This window comes from Bos indicus, chromosome 6, assembly GCF_029378745.1.
Source record: "Bos indicus isolate NIAB-ARS_2022 breed Sahiwal x Tharparkar chromosome 6, NIAB-ARS_B.indTharparkar_mat_pri_1.0, whole genome shotgun sequence".
Classification (NCBI taxonomy): Eukaryota; Metazoa; Chordata; class Mammalia; order Artiodactyla; family Bovidae; genus Bos; species Bos indicus.
The window spans coordinates 113,770,476-113,785,262 of record NC_091765.1 but is presented as its reverse complement, the minus strand read 5'-3'; the positions used below and the strand labels follow the sequence as shown (position 1 = coordinate 113,785,262).

Sequence of the window (14,787 nt, the reverse complement as noted above, 5' to 3'; positions counted from 1 at the left end):
CCTGTTCATATGGAAGCTCTTGGTCCACAAACTGTTGAAACCTAGCTTGAAGGATTTTGAACATAACCTTACTAACACGTGAGATGAGTGCAATTGTGCGGTAGTTTGAACATCCTTTGGCACCTTCCTTCTTTGGGACTGGGATGAAAACTGACCTTTCCCAGTCCTGTGGCCACTGCTGAGTTTTCCAAATTTGCTGGCATATTGAGTGCAGCACTTTCACAGCATCATCTTTTAGGACTTGAAATCGCTCAGCTGGAATTCCATCACCTGCACTAGCTGTGTTTGCCGCGATGCTCCTAAGGCCCACTGACTTCACCGTCCAGGATGTCCGCTCTAGCTGCGTGTCCACACCGTCGTGCTACCCGGGTCACTAAGACCTTTTCTGCATAACTCTTCATGTATTCTTGCCGCCTCTTCGTAACCTCCTCTGTTTCTGTTGGGTCCTTACTGTTTCTGTCCTTTATTATACCCGTCTTTGCGTTAAGTTTCCTTGATACCTCCAATTTTCTTGAAGGGATCTGCACTCTTTCCCATTCTCTTGTTTTCCTCTATTTCTTTGCACTGTTCACTTAAGAAGGCTTTCTTATCTCTCCTTGCTATTCTCTAGAACTCTGCATTCAGTTGGCTATATCTTTCCCCTTCTCCCTTGCTTTTTGCTTCTCTTTTCTCAATTATTTGTAAAGCCTCCTCACTTCAGTTCAGTTGCTCAGTCGTGTCTGACTCCTCCTCAGAACACCACTTTACCTTCTTGCATTTTTTCTCCTTTCGGATGGTTTTGGTCACTGCCTCCTGTACAATGCTACAAGCCAGGCTCCTCTGTCCATGGAATTCTCCAGGCAAGAACACTAGAGAGGGTTGCCACTCCCTTCTCCAGGGGATCTTCCTGACTCAAGGACTGACCCCAGGTCCCCTGCACTTGCAGGCAGATGCTGACCCCGAGCCACCAGGGACGCCTGGTCCACTTCCTGACACGCTAAACAGCAGCCCCGAGTGGCACCAGGCACCCCCGGGCCACATGCTGCCAGCCAAGGCCCAGGCACGCCTGCAGCCCCAGAGCCCTGGGCAGGCCACAAGTGGGCTTGGGGGTGGGGAATGGGGCTGGGTGGAAATCACGCCGAGCAGGTACCAACCACCCGAGCTACCTGTAAACCAGAAAACCAAACAGAGGTTTAGGCAGCGGACAGTAACACGGTAGCGAGGTTCACTCCGGGGCTGAGAACGGGGAAAGGAAGGCAACAGATTCTCACGGTCGTTTCATCAGGGGAAGGTTGCAAGATGAGGGGAAGCCTCGGGAGCAAGGCTTTGAGGGTTACAGTCACTTGCCTGTGTGAACTGCGTCCAGTCCTCTGAATGTGGGCTCCTCCCTGCTGCCGAGGGCTGCGTCCGCAGAGGCTATGTTATAGCTCTTGTGGGAAAGGTGCCTTCTTGTTCTGATGAGACGCACTTAAAACACAAAAACAAAACAAGGTAGTGGGAGAGCCCACTCGACAGCCCAGCTCCAAGCCTTGCTCCCTCCTGGAATCACGCCCGTCTGGGAGAGGGGCTCGGGGTGCCCTGCTCCCTGGCACTTTTCTTTCCCTCAAGCTGCAGAGACTACAACCATGCCCACCCCCACCCCACCCCTCCTCTGCCCTGGCCTCACTGGCACTTCTCTATTTACACTCACTTCCTCCTTTGGCACGATCCAGCAGCAAAACCCAAGTCACACCAATGTAATTTAAAAGTTCCTAGCAGCCATATTAAAGAAGAAAAACAGATGAAATTCATTTTGATAATATATTTATAACTTGAGACCCCAAATATCACTCCAAATATAACCAAGGTACAAGTCATTAGTGACTTATTTTACGTTCTTCCCCCCATACTAAGTCTTTGAAATCTGGTGCATATTTGACACAGAACATCTCAAGTCAATCTAGCCCCATTTCATGCACTCTGAAGCTGCATGTGGCTCAGGCGGCTACCTTACTAAACAGCTAGGCCTAGCTGACCTCCACTCTCATGACTGTAAATATGTCTACAAAGAGATCACTCCGCACTTCCTCTCACCTCCTCCTCTCTCTTGAATCCCAAAATTATAGAGCCATCAAGCTACCAGACAGGTGTCTAATCAGTATCTCAACTCACGTCTCTTAAAAATAAAAAAAATAAAAACCCACACATTCTCACCACCACCACCAGCATCCTTGCCATGACCTTCCCAACATCAATCAAGGGCAAGTCCATGCTCCTGCTACTCAAGCCAAAGGCTCTGGAATCAGCCTGGACTCCTCCGGTCCCTCTCACATTGCACATCATCCAACCCATCAGCAAGTCCTCCTGGTCCTGCCTTCATGATGACCCAGGATGGGGGTCTTCTACTTGCTCTGCCCTCCTGAGCGCTGCTCTGCCTCTCAGATGGCTCTCCATCTGTCTCGTTTCCCCCAGGTTTCCGCTCGAGGGTCTTCTCACCAGGGAGCCATTCCCTGTCCACCCTAAACACACAGCAGCCCTCTGGCCTTACGTCTTCACATGGCTTGTGTGTCCATCTGCTGACTCTCCCCCACCCCCACCCACTGGCACAGGATGGTGTGGGGGGCCACGGGTGGTCAGACAGCCCCCTGAGACCGCCTGCCATGGGCAGCCCAGCTGACCAGAGCCTCCGGCCGCTGCACATGCAGCGTCTCCAGGGCCAAGACATCAGGCCACGTGTCCCTCGGGCTGCTTGCTCCCAGCAGTGCTGACCAAGAGGGGGTGCCAGCCCTCGTCTTCCAACAGAGCCCAAAGCCTGGCCGAGGCTGTCTCCAGACTGCCCAGCCCTCTGCCACCGCTCCTTCCTGCATGAGCAGGATGGCGTCAGGGGGAAGCCGAGGGCTCCTCCCAGCACCCCACTCCCTCCCTCGGCCCCTCGTGGAAGTCTCCCACACGTCTAACCATCTTGGCATCTACGCCTGGGACACTGTGAGCACAGCCAAGTACTGTGGAAATGAATGAATCTCCAGAAGAGCCAGGCCGTGGACAGGACATCCATTTTTAAGTTACAGAGACAGTCGCTGGGGCTCCTCCTCTGCCATGTGTCGTGTGTTAACTTTAGGGAAGTGTCCTGAGACCTCTGGGCTCCAGCTTCCTCATCTGTAAAATGAAGACGCCACCACCTCTCTCAAGAGCTGTCAGGAGGAGTACAACAGACAGTTCACCTAAGGTCCCCAACAAGAGGCCTCATGTGGAGGAAGTGCTTTAACAAGCGTGAGCTCACTCTCCTCTGTAGCTGCTTCTAAGAATCCCTCGCCTTCCTCCTTCACCACCAACTCTGACCACTTGTAAATTAAATAAAGCCCCAAATGACCGTAAGTACCCTAAGGACTGTCATCCTCAGTGACAGACTTTATTTTCTTGGGCTCCAAAATCACTGCAGATGGTGACTACAGCCATGAAATAAAAAGATGCTTGCTGCTTGGAAGAAAAGCTATGACCAACCTAGACAGCATATTAAAAAGCAGAGACATTACTTTGCCGACAAAAGTCCATCTACTTGAAACTATGGTTTTTCCAGTAGTCATGCATGGATGTGAGAGCTGGACTATAAAGAAAGCTGAGCACCGAAGAATTGATGCTTTTGAACTGTGGCATTGGGGAAGACTCTTGAGAGTCCCTTGGACTGCAAGGAGATCCAGCCAGTCCATCTAAAGGAGATCAGTCCTGAATATTCATTGGACGGACTGATGCTGAAGCTGAAGGTCCAATACTTGGCCACCTGATGTGAAGAGCTGACTCTTGGAAAAGACCCTGATGCTGGGAAGGATCGAAGGTGGGAGGAGAAGGGGATGACAGAGGATGAGATGGTTGGATGGCATCACCGACTCGATGGACATGAGTGTGAGCAAGTTCCAGGAGTTGGTGATGGACAGGGAAGCCTGGCGTGCTGCAGTCCCTGGGATTGCAAAGAGTCAGACACAACTGAGCGAATGAACTGAACTGAATCCTCACAACTACTTTAAAGAAGAAAATGTCCAGGTTGATGTCCTAAAATTATTAAAACTAATAAAGCCACCAAGAAAATGTTTAATATCATTTAATCGAGCACATTAATTGATCAATTAATGATTGCAATCATTAATACTATGATTATGACAATTATTAATATGATCATAATCATTATCAATGATAATTTAAAGAAATTAGAAACTTGCTGGTTCATTTTTCTTTTTTTAGGCTGCCTAGAGTAAGGGGGTTTCTCATGAAAGTTCACCAAAACATTATGTACAAAAATGTTGTTATTGTGTTACAATAACAACTTGGAAGTCTGCTCCATCAACTAAATTCTGGCACATCCATACCACAGAAAACCAGGCACATCAAAGAAAACAGTGAAGTGGATCTACACAAGCAGTAAAGATACAGATGCTGACACGGAAAGCACTCCAGATACAAAGTGTTTGCACATCACACTCTCCACTATGACTCCACAAGTTACAAGTACAGACATAATTTTTCTTCTATGACATCCAAGAAGTTGATCAGTCATTCTTTAAGAAGAGTACAGGATGGGCGGGGAGTGAAAGAGGAGGCTTGTCTAATCAACTGAAACTTACTGCTTTTTTAGATTTCAGTTCAGTTCAGTTGCTCAGTCGTGTCTGACTGTTTGCGACCCCGTGAATAGCAGCACGCCAGGCCTCCCTGTTCATCACCAACTCCCAGAGTTCACCCAAACTCATGTCCATCGAGTTGGTGATGCCATCCAGCCATCTCATCCTCCATCGTCCCCTTTTCCTCCTGCCACCAATCCCTCCCAGCATCAGAGTCTTTTCCAATGAGTCAACTCTTCCCATGAAGTGGCCAAAGTACTAGAGTTTCAGCTTTAGCATCATTCCTTCCAAAGAACACCCAGGGCTGATCTCCTTTAGAATGGACTGGTTGGATCGCCTTGCAACATGTACTTAAAAAAAAAAAAAAAAATTGGCTTAAAAAAATAAGTAAATAAACAGGTTTTAAAAGAGTTGCCTGTATTCAAAACAGGGGCTTCCCAGGTGGCTCAGTGAGTAAAGAATCCACCTGCAAGGCAGGATAAGCAGGAGACTGTAGGTTCAATTCCTGGGTCGGGAAGATCTGGAGGAGGGCATGGCAATCCATTCCAGTCCTCTTGCCTGGAGAATCCCATGGACAGGGGAGCCTGGAGGGCTACAGTCCATGGGGTTGCAGAGTCGGACTCGACTTAGTGACTGAGCACACACGGGTATTCAAAACAGTGTTTTGGTAAACCATACAAAATACAGTTTTAATAAATTAAGTTTTATATTTTACAAAAATAAGAAACAGCTTTGATAATACTAACAAAAAATTAACAATATGATCAGTAATCATTATCTAGGGTGGTAATCAAAGGAAGTAGTGGCAAGTCACCACCACCACCATCGCCAAATAAAGGGCCACAAACGCGTCTATTCAATTTCCGCTTTCTCCTGGTGACATTCTGTCGATGTGTAAAAATAACTGAATCAGTATGTCGTGAGACCAAACCTAATCCAGTTTTGTAAGTAGACTATACTTCAATGAAGTATTGTTTTCAACTTTCTCACCGTGAAAATCTTCAAGGAAGATGCTAACGAGGAGCAAAAGGTTATCAGACACCTAAGAAAAGGCTAGTAACCGAAGGAAAAATAGATAAATAAAAGTCTGACTAGATGCCCAAACTTGGGCAAACAGTTGTGAAACAGTCCTGCGTCCTGGGATTAAGACACCACAGGTACTTTGGGAAATGTAACTGGGCTAGAAACAGACCCCTGGCTGGAAGGGAAAACAAATCCCTGTCTGCTCTCTACCTCACCCCGTTACTGAGGTTAGCAACGCTTATCACCGAAAAAGAAATCTGAAGACGTGCCGAGGCCCGCCGCCGCCTCCACACGTGACTGGCTCAGGGGGTGCACTGGGCTGAGTGACCACTGCCTGTGCCAGTACTAGAGACCACACACACACACACACACACACACACACACACACACACACACACACACACACACACACACACACACACACACACACACACACACACACACACACACACACACACACACACGGCGCCCGGCCTTGCTTCCTGTCACATAACCACATGCAGATACACACGCACACACACACAGCCCGCGCTCACAGAACGCACATTCTCCCACCACTCCCTTAACGAAGAGCACGGACACAAAGCCACACGCCTGCAGACGGTTTTTCGATCATTCACCTTCTAAACTGTCCCACTGCTTTTAGTTCTAACTCACGCTAGGCTCCTCCCCTGGGATAGGCCTGTCGCCCTCAACTCTCTGGGGCGGGTTTTAAGAGAGACTGATTAGGAATATATAGATTTCCAATGATTCTTTTTTTTTAAGTTCATAATCATAAGTAAGGTCAACGTAAGTAAAGTAGCAATCGACACACACTCTTATGCTGCTGCAAGTTTAGGGAATTTCATATTACGTTAGAATCAAAGACACCACGCTGGATACAACCTGTCAAGCAGTAATGCGTATAATCTTAAAAACAGTAACTAAATGTTTAATTAAAAGTTTCAGAATTACAGCTGGCTTTCAGCACCAAGCTTCTCCCTCTCCAGCCTGGGAGCAAGACTGCTGAGCAGACACAGGAAGCGACAGAGAACTACGGAGAAGCCCCAGGGACAGGAAGGCGCTTCGGAGGTGATGGCAGCAACACCATTTCAAGTGATGACAGATACTGCAGAAGGAGGACGGCCCTCTGGTTCAGTGGTTAAAAAGCTGCCCGTGGTGCAGGGGCCGTGGGTTCAACCCTTGGTCTGCGAAGAGTCCACATGCTGAGGGGCAGATAAACCTGGGCACCACACAGGCCAAAGCCGCAGTCCTCGAGCCCACGCTCCGCAGCAGGAGCCCCATTGGGGAGACACCTGGGCACTGCGACCGGAGTGGCCCCACGTGCTGCAACCAGACCCCGCGCAGCCGCAGAGGAAAACAGAAACATAGGTGTAAGATTCTACTGCCAGATTACAACAAAAACACCAAAGAACAACAGAGGAGAAAACACGGCAATCCCTCTTCCACTCTCTTAAGCTCACCGACAGAAAGACGTACTCGGTCTTCAGAGCGACTCCGGACCACCACCATGCATCTGCTTCTGTAAAAGCGCCCTCCAACCCAACACTCACTGTTTCGCTTCTTCCCAAAACCAATGGAAGAGTGAAGGCGGGGAGACCGGATGATTATTATTTTCCCTTTACACAGGAGCCAGAACTAAATCTGGGAACGCTGTTACAGTAACCAACGTATACACTCAATCGACACACCTACCCAACCACTATACCTGCTGCAATTACCAGGTGAAGGCTGCCACTCCCTGAGCACTGACCACGCGCTGGGCCCTGCTGCGAGTGTCACGTGGATCCATGAGGCTCGCACGTGCAGCCATCCCAACCCCACGCCCCTTCTGCCTAGTTCAGGGAACAGAGCCTGCTCGCGTGCACTCAACCCAGCATTTTAACCAGCAAGAACTGTGTGAGAGACGGCGTGACACAGTAGAGGGAGAGTCAGCCACGGCCAAGAACTTCCTCTCTTTCCTTAAGGAGTTTATAATCCATGGAACGAATAAACTAAAAAGTCGGAAAGAAAAAACAGCTGAGTGGGGCAGCCTCAAGCACCGTGTGAGCAGACAGTGAGGAGCTGATTCTGAAAGTCAGAGGAAGCTTCTTTCATAGACGCAGCGGCACTGAAGTCAAGCCTTCGGTATCAAGGATTCTGCTAAGAAGAAAAAAAAAGGCAGAAAAGCCATTCCAGAGTAAAGAAGTCGGACAAATAATCATGGAAGTGGCCAGAGGTCTAACTGTCGAAATACCAGGTGGTGAGAGATGAAGCTGAAAGTTACAATGGTGCCAGATGGCACAGGTCTCAATGATTTCCTAACCCTTTAACACTAATTCTCAGCTGGCCAGGTGGTGATGCCTCCAAGGTGAAAATCTTTGTGGGAGTAAGCCTACCAACAGAACTAGGTCATAACCCTCAGGTGTGATGGAATGGAGGGAAATGTTAAGAACCTCTGCTATATGCCTGGGGCGGGGTTGGGGGAGGCAGGTATGATATGACCTGATTTTACATATTGAATAATTCTGGTAACAGAACACAGGAGGACTCAAGAAAGGGAGGCCGGTCAGCAGGCCTACCTACAGGAACAACCTCCACAAGGACAGACAAGAGCCAGGGACGGCAGGGACAGAGGAACTACTGGGGGAAGGAAAAAAAAAAAGGTTGATGGAAAAGGCACACGGAGGCAGACTTGGTAAAAATCTCGTCAAGAAAAAGAAGACTCAAGAAAGTTTGCAGGCTGGGGGACGAGGAGGACGAACGTTCTGTGAATTATGCCATCCTCTTACCTTTTATCTGAACGAGGCCACACGGTACACAAAGAACAGCCACCCTAAGTGACACTGCAAAGCAAGAATAGCACAGACTTCTCACGAAATAAAGAAACAGAAGTTCAAGAGAGATTCAGCTAACTTGCCTACAGTGACCCACGGGTGAGGGATGAGCCGACACAAACCTGAGTCTTCCAAATCCGGACCTGACGGACTCTAAACAAGCACACTCAAAAGCAGTTTACTTTTTATGAATATAAAAATCTCCAAAAAATAAACCCACCAAAAATGTTTTAAACAAAAAGCTGGTAATCTGCTGGGAATGCAATTTTATTTCAAAGGTAAGGAATGTCTTAAAACGTGTGCTCCGATCCCCTCTCCCAAGAGACTGGCTTCAGTCGGCAGTGCTGGCTTTGTGAACCCTCAAAGTTTCAACACACAGGGCAGAAGTGGCTGTTATTTTTGTATAAAAATACCACTTGGTGTTTTATGAGAGATCAAAAATAATTGAAAAGCAATATGCTCAGTATCTTCAACATCCTAAAACCTCATTCCCAGATTCCCAGTGCCGTGGTTGGTACTGATGTTTGTTATTAAAATACTTTATAATAATAATATTCTTCATAAGGTGGATTACAGACTTTGGCTTTATTCAGCAAACATTTAGACATTTTCATGTAGGGGATAAAACAATGACACGGTCACCACAGCCAGAGTTGAACAAGCACAACACGTGACACAGGCAATAATGAAAGTAAAAATAGAGGACTGTGACTGCAGAAATGAATAATTCACTTTGATAGGGTTTCCAAAGGGCTCCAGAGAGGACCTAAAATCAGATGTGGACTTTTAAAAAAGTGGAGTGGGTGGAAGTGAGACAGGGCATTCCAACCGGAGAAAAAGATTACAAGAGGGATGAAGCGGCTAGGCTGATGCGAGAACCGAGAGCCCTCTCGCGGGGCAGTGTGAGAAGGGAACCAAGAGGACAGGTGAGGTTCAGAGCAGCTGGGGCCAGACTGCGGGGGCCTGAAACGCGGTGCTGCCGGGTCTGGATTCCGGTCTCCACACAACAGGCAGGCTTAGAAGCTTTCTGAGCCAGAGACTGACAAGATCCAATCTGTGTTTAGGAGACATGGCCTGACAGCCGGGCAAAGTGCAGGTAGGAAGGGTCAGGGAGGAGCCTAAGAAAGCTGTAAGCCAGAAGAGGAATCGGAAGCCCTGACACATTAGCACCAACTAATATTTTAAACGGGACTGAATCTTGACAGAACGACTTCACATCTCCCCTCACCTGATCATTCCAACCATCCTGTGAGACAGGTATCATTACTCTCCTCATTTTACAGATGAGAAAATTGGCTCAGAGGGCCATTAACTGCTCCAAGTCAAATGCTGCTACAACAGGGAGAACCTAGGCTCCCCACTGCTCCACACAAAGCAAAATAAAAACAATCTTACTGCTTTCGAAAACGCTACTGCAAAATAAAGCACAGAGTGATCTATGACATCTTTAAGAGTTGCTAAAATTCCATTTACTTTTCTTAAATGGTTGCAACTTGTGTAACAAATAAGCTAATTACCCTTAAAATAGTTACAGATTTGCCTTGTGCTAGCCTCATGGTAAAGACCTGTACTTTTCCTGAAAAACAATGCATCTGTACCTCTACTTCTATCTTTTGCAATATTAAATATTTAAGAGTAATACTCTCTACTTCCTTCAATGTTTCAGTGGCCAAACTAGATGACACAGGCTTACGTAAAAACTGTTATACATGTGCCCAAACTGAAACAGTAAATATTTTTTGAATTACTAAAAATTATTTAGCAAGTACAGTAACTGACTATAGAACACAATAAGCATTCATTGCAAGAAGCTTGCATGTAAGTATAAATGTTAGTCGTTCAGTCAGGTCCAATTCTTTCGGACCCCAAGGACTGCAGCCCACCATGCTCCTCTTGTCCATGGGATTCTCCAGGAAAGAATACTGGAGTAAGTAGCCATTACCTTCTCCAGGGGACCTTTCGGACCCACGGATCGAACCAGGTCTCCTGCATTGCAGGCAGATTCTTTACCACTGAGCCACCAGGGAAGCCCCAATAGGGTATACCTACGCACACATACAGGCATGTAAAGACACAATTTCAGGAATCATTTCTGTCACAAAGAAATGTCATCAAGAGCCTAAAAGGCACTTATGAATGGATCAACCCACAATAACCGATGGAAGAATATTTGACCTTCAGGCTGCAAAGTGGGAGAACTCCCCACATCGGATTCAAAGTCTTATGAAATGGTCAAGGTGCTCTGGCACCTAGCTAGCTCTAGGATTTGACTGTATAGTTAGTTTTACCCCGGACATCACCTATTATCAAAACTGCTTGCCCCCAACTCTTCACCGATCTCCTACCACTTTTTTTGTTTTAAACAAGCAAAGACCCAGACTCACTCTTAGGTACCTGGACCAAGTATCCGATATCCAACTATCCTAGGCATCCAGGGGGCTTCCCTGGTGGCTCAGTCCGTAAAGAATCGCCCTGCAATGCGGGATACCCGGTTTCGATCCCTGGGTCGGGAAGATCCCCTGGAGGAGGGCATGTCAACGCCATCCAAGTATTCTCGCCTGCAGAATCCCCATGGACAGAGGAGCCTGGCGGGCTACATACAGTCCATGGGGAGTCGCAAAGAGTCAGAACACGACTGATCACAGCACACACGCACGGGCTAGACATCCAAGCATCCACCCGCAAGTGATTAGCAGAAACCATATTTAGTTCTGTCCCCCCAACCCGCTAAATCTCCTACAGTTTGTTGTTTTTTTTTTTTTTGGCTAGGGGGGTTGGCTCTCCTGAGCTTGCCTCTAGAGGACACAAACTGAAAGGTGGCGAAGGAGAGAAATCGAAAACCCGGGTTCTGCCACGATTTCGGTTGTCTGCTCCAGGAGCCGGGGCAGGCCCGAGTACAAGCGCGCGCCGCCCCGCTCCGTCCCGGGGCGCAGGCATCTCTCTCTCCGGTGACCACCCCGCTGCTCGGGGCGCCGGGGGGTCCCGGGGCGCAGGCATCTCTCCCCGGCGACCAGCCCGCTCCTCGGTGGCGCCGGGGGGTACGCTCGCGCTGGAGGCCAGCGCAGGAGGCCGGCTCCGGCCCTCCGGAGCGGGCGCGCGCGCGGCCGTATAACCTTCGCCGGACCTGGCGCCGCAGGGCCCGCCCCGCACGCGCAAAGAGCCACAGGCCCGCGCGCCCGCCCGCCCCCGCCGGCCGCTTCCCTTCCCGGGGTCGGGGGAGAGCCCCTAAAAGACAATGCAGGACGGGAGGGGGCAGCGCCGCCGCGAGTGCCCACCCCGCCGGCCCGGCCCGGCCCGCCGGGCCCCGCGCGCCCCGCCTCGCCTCCCCGGAGAGCCGCTCCCAGCGCGGCCCATTGTGCGCACTCATCGTCCGGCCCGCGCGCCGCCGCCGCCGCCGCCCGCGCCCCCCAGGCGCCGGGGTCCCCGCGCCCGGAGCGCACCGCACGCCGGGGGCCTGGCCCCGCCCGCCCCGGCCCAACCCCGGCCCGGCCCCGGCCCAGCCCGCGGTACCTGCCGAGCGAGCGGCCGGGCGGCGCGGCGGCCGCGGCGGGGGCGCCTCCTCGCTCCGCGGGCTCCGAGCGGCTGCCGAGCGCCGGGCGGGCCGGGGCGGGCGCCTGACGTAAAGCGGCGGCGGCGGCGGCGGCGGCAGCGGCGGCGGCGCCACTCGGCGGAGGGCGGGGGGGGCGGGGGGGGGGCGGTGCACCGCGGCCGCTCCGCTCCGTTACCCGGCAACCGGCCTCAGCGCCCCGCCAGCCGGCCGTGCTCCATATCCTTCCGCCCAGGCGCCGGGATTACATCAGCGCTGCCGCCCCGCCCCGGCCCCGCCCCTCCGGCCGACTCAGGGGCGCCTCTGGGGGCGCGCGCGGGCGCGCGCTGAGGGGCCTTCTCCCTGGTGGGAGCGAGGCAGCCGCGGGTGGGTGCTGGGGTCGCAGGCGGGAGCCCCCCCACCACCACCCCCGGTGTGCGGGGTGTCGGAGCGGAGATGCACACCCTCCCCCCGCCCCCGGGTGCAGGGGCTCGTGGGGCTCCTGAACTCCGTCACCGCCCCTCCCCGCCCCCGGGCTGCCGCCGCCCGGGTCCCCGCCTTCGCGGGCACACGCTCCACCTGTCTGTGCACCCCCCTCTCCCCCCACCTCCTCTCCGCGTCCTGGGATGGCTGCAGTGGGCGGTTTAAAATACCGGTTTAAAAAAAAAGAAAAGAAAAAATCCAGAAGACAAGCTAAGGAAATGCTACAGGGCTCTTTTTATTAAGGAGGCAAAAATAAATTCTGGAAGATTCGGAAGTGGGAACCAAAAATAGGCACTAACCTTTGAAGCAGACTCTCTTCACACCCACCTACTTTTCCTAAATGTGATTCCTAGACCTGTCCTGAAAAAAGGCACCAGACAGGAAGGAGCCTGAGAGGTTACCTACTTAAGTTCGGAGGGAGGGTGACCTGCCTAGATGTTATGGTGCCCTGATGGATTTGTTGAGCGCCTACTGGGTGCCGGGCTCTGAGCTTTACTGTTCAGAACTTCCAAGGCCAGGTTCCCAAACCAGCTCCTTGGGGGAGAAGCTGACCTGCGGGCTGGGACGCGAAACTGGACACTATGAGCTGCAGGTGCTGGAGAAATGACCATGAGCTACTGATGTCTGCACAGTATCTACCAAGTCCTTCTCTGTACACCTGTCTTGTGTTCTTGAGAAGAATGCTGGATCAAGCATGATCATCCTTCAACCTGAGGCTCTGAGAAAGTAAAGGATTCCACCTCAACTTCTGGCTTCCCTGATAGCTCAGTTGGTAAAGAATCTGCCTGCGATGCAGGAGACCCCCGTTGCGTTTCCTGGGTTGGGAAGATCCGCTAGAGAAGGGATGGTTACCCACTCCAGTGTTCTTGGGCTTCCTTGGTGGCTCAGCTGGTAACCAATACACCAGCAATGTGGGAGAGCTGGGTTCGATCCCTGGGTTAGGAAGATCCCCTGGAGAAGGGAAAGGTTACCCACTCCAGTATTTTGGCCTGGAGAGTTCCATGGACTGTATAATCCATGGGGTCCCAAAGAGTCGGACACGGCTGAGCGACTCTCACTTTTACTGTTTCTGACTAGATGAGGTCTTCTGGCTCCCCTGAACTGCAGTCTGTTGCGGGATTTGAACCCAGGTGCCTGGCTCTAAGGTCTGGGGTCTGTCTGCTCCTTTACACAGCTCTCTCCCTTCATCAGCTTGCTCACCCTTTTATTTCAGTTGAGTGTGTCAACATGAATCACAGTGCATTCAGCCAGTATCTTCTGAGCACCTATTCTGGGTCTGGCTGGAGGCCAAGCCCGGGTGGCTCTGCCCTCTTGGAAATCAAACTCTGGAAAGAGGGAGAGGATGAAAGGGTGTATGAAATCCAGGATGACTTGGGTGCAAAGAAAGGGCAAATAATGGAGTCTAGTTTTTAGGTGCCCCCAGACCTGGGATTTCACAGACCTCTGAAATTCCCTACCAATATAAGGGATTGGCAGAGTGGTCAGCTTTTAATTTTTGCCACATTGTTAACTTTGTTGTCATCTATACTTATTATCATCAATTCAGTGGACATGAATCTGAGCATACTCCGGGAGATAGTGGAGAACAGGGGAGCCTGGCATGCTGCAGTCCATGGGGTCGCAGAATTGGACATGACTCAGCAGCTGAACAACAACGACATCTTCAGTATTTAGTGAAAAGGACTTGTTAACAGTAAAAAATAAAAATACCGTCGGCCCTCTGTATCCATTGGTCTGCCTCTACACATTCAACCAACAATGGGTCAAAAAAAATTTCCCAAAAAGTTTCAAAAAGCAAGATTTGTCTCTGGGCTCTCTATTTTGTTCCATTGATCTATGTTTCTGTCTTTGTGCCAGTACCATACTGTCTTGATAACTGTGGCTTTGTAGTAGAGCCTGAAGTCAGGTAGGTTGATTCCTCCAGTTCCATTCTTCTTTCTCAAGATCGCTTTGGCTATTCGAGGTTTTTTGTATTTCCATACAAATTGTGAAATTCAGAAGGGAAAGAGACACGTGTACCCCAGTGTTCATCAAAGCACTGTTTATAATAGCCAGGACATGGAAGCAACCTAGATGTCCATCAGCAGATGAATGGATAAGAAAGCTATGGTACATATACACAATGGAGTATTACTCAGCCATTAAAAAGAATACACTTGAATCAGTTCTAATGAGGTGGATGAAACTGGAGCCTATTATATAGAGTGAAGTAAGCCAGAAGGAAAAACACCAATACAGTATACTAACGCATATATATGGAATTTAGAAAGATGGTAACAATAACCCTGTGTACGAGACAGCAAAAGAGACACTGATGTATAGAACAGTCTTATGGACTCTGTGGGAGAGGGAGAGGGTGGGAAGATTTGGG

The 14,787-nt window shown here is 50.3% G+C and overlaps 1 protein-coding gene across 11 annotated transcripts in view; it reads right to left on the bottom strand.

Moving 5' to 3' along the window:
* Positions 1–12,073, bottom strand: part of KIAA0232 (KIAA0232 ortholog) — an 82,920-nt gene extending 70,847 nt beyond the window's left edge. For 4 of the 11 annotated variants that reach the window (XR_011567283.1, XM_070791853.1, XM_070791862.1 and 1 more), the window contains exons 1-2: positions 11,918–12,073; positions 1,327–1,446 (exon numbers count right to left, since the gene is read on the bottom strand). The gene's annotated coding sequence lies outside the window, so the exon portion shown is untranslated. Of the gene's footprint in view, positions 1–1,326; positions 1,597–11,917 lie in introns of those variants that run through there. The other 7 variants (XM_070791857.1, XM_070791858.1, XM_070791856.1 and 4 more) reach the window with 3 other exon arrangements.
* Positions 12,074–14,787: the final 2,714 nt, after the last annotated feature.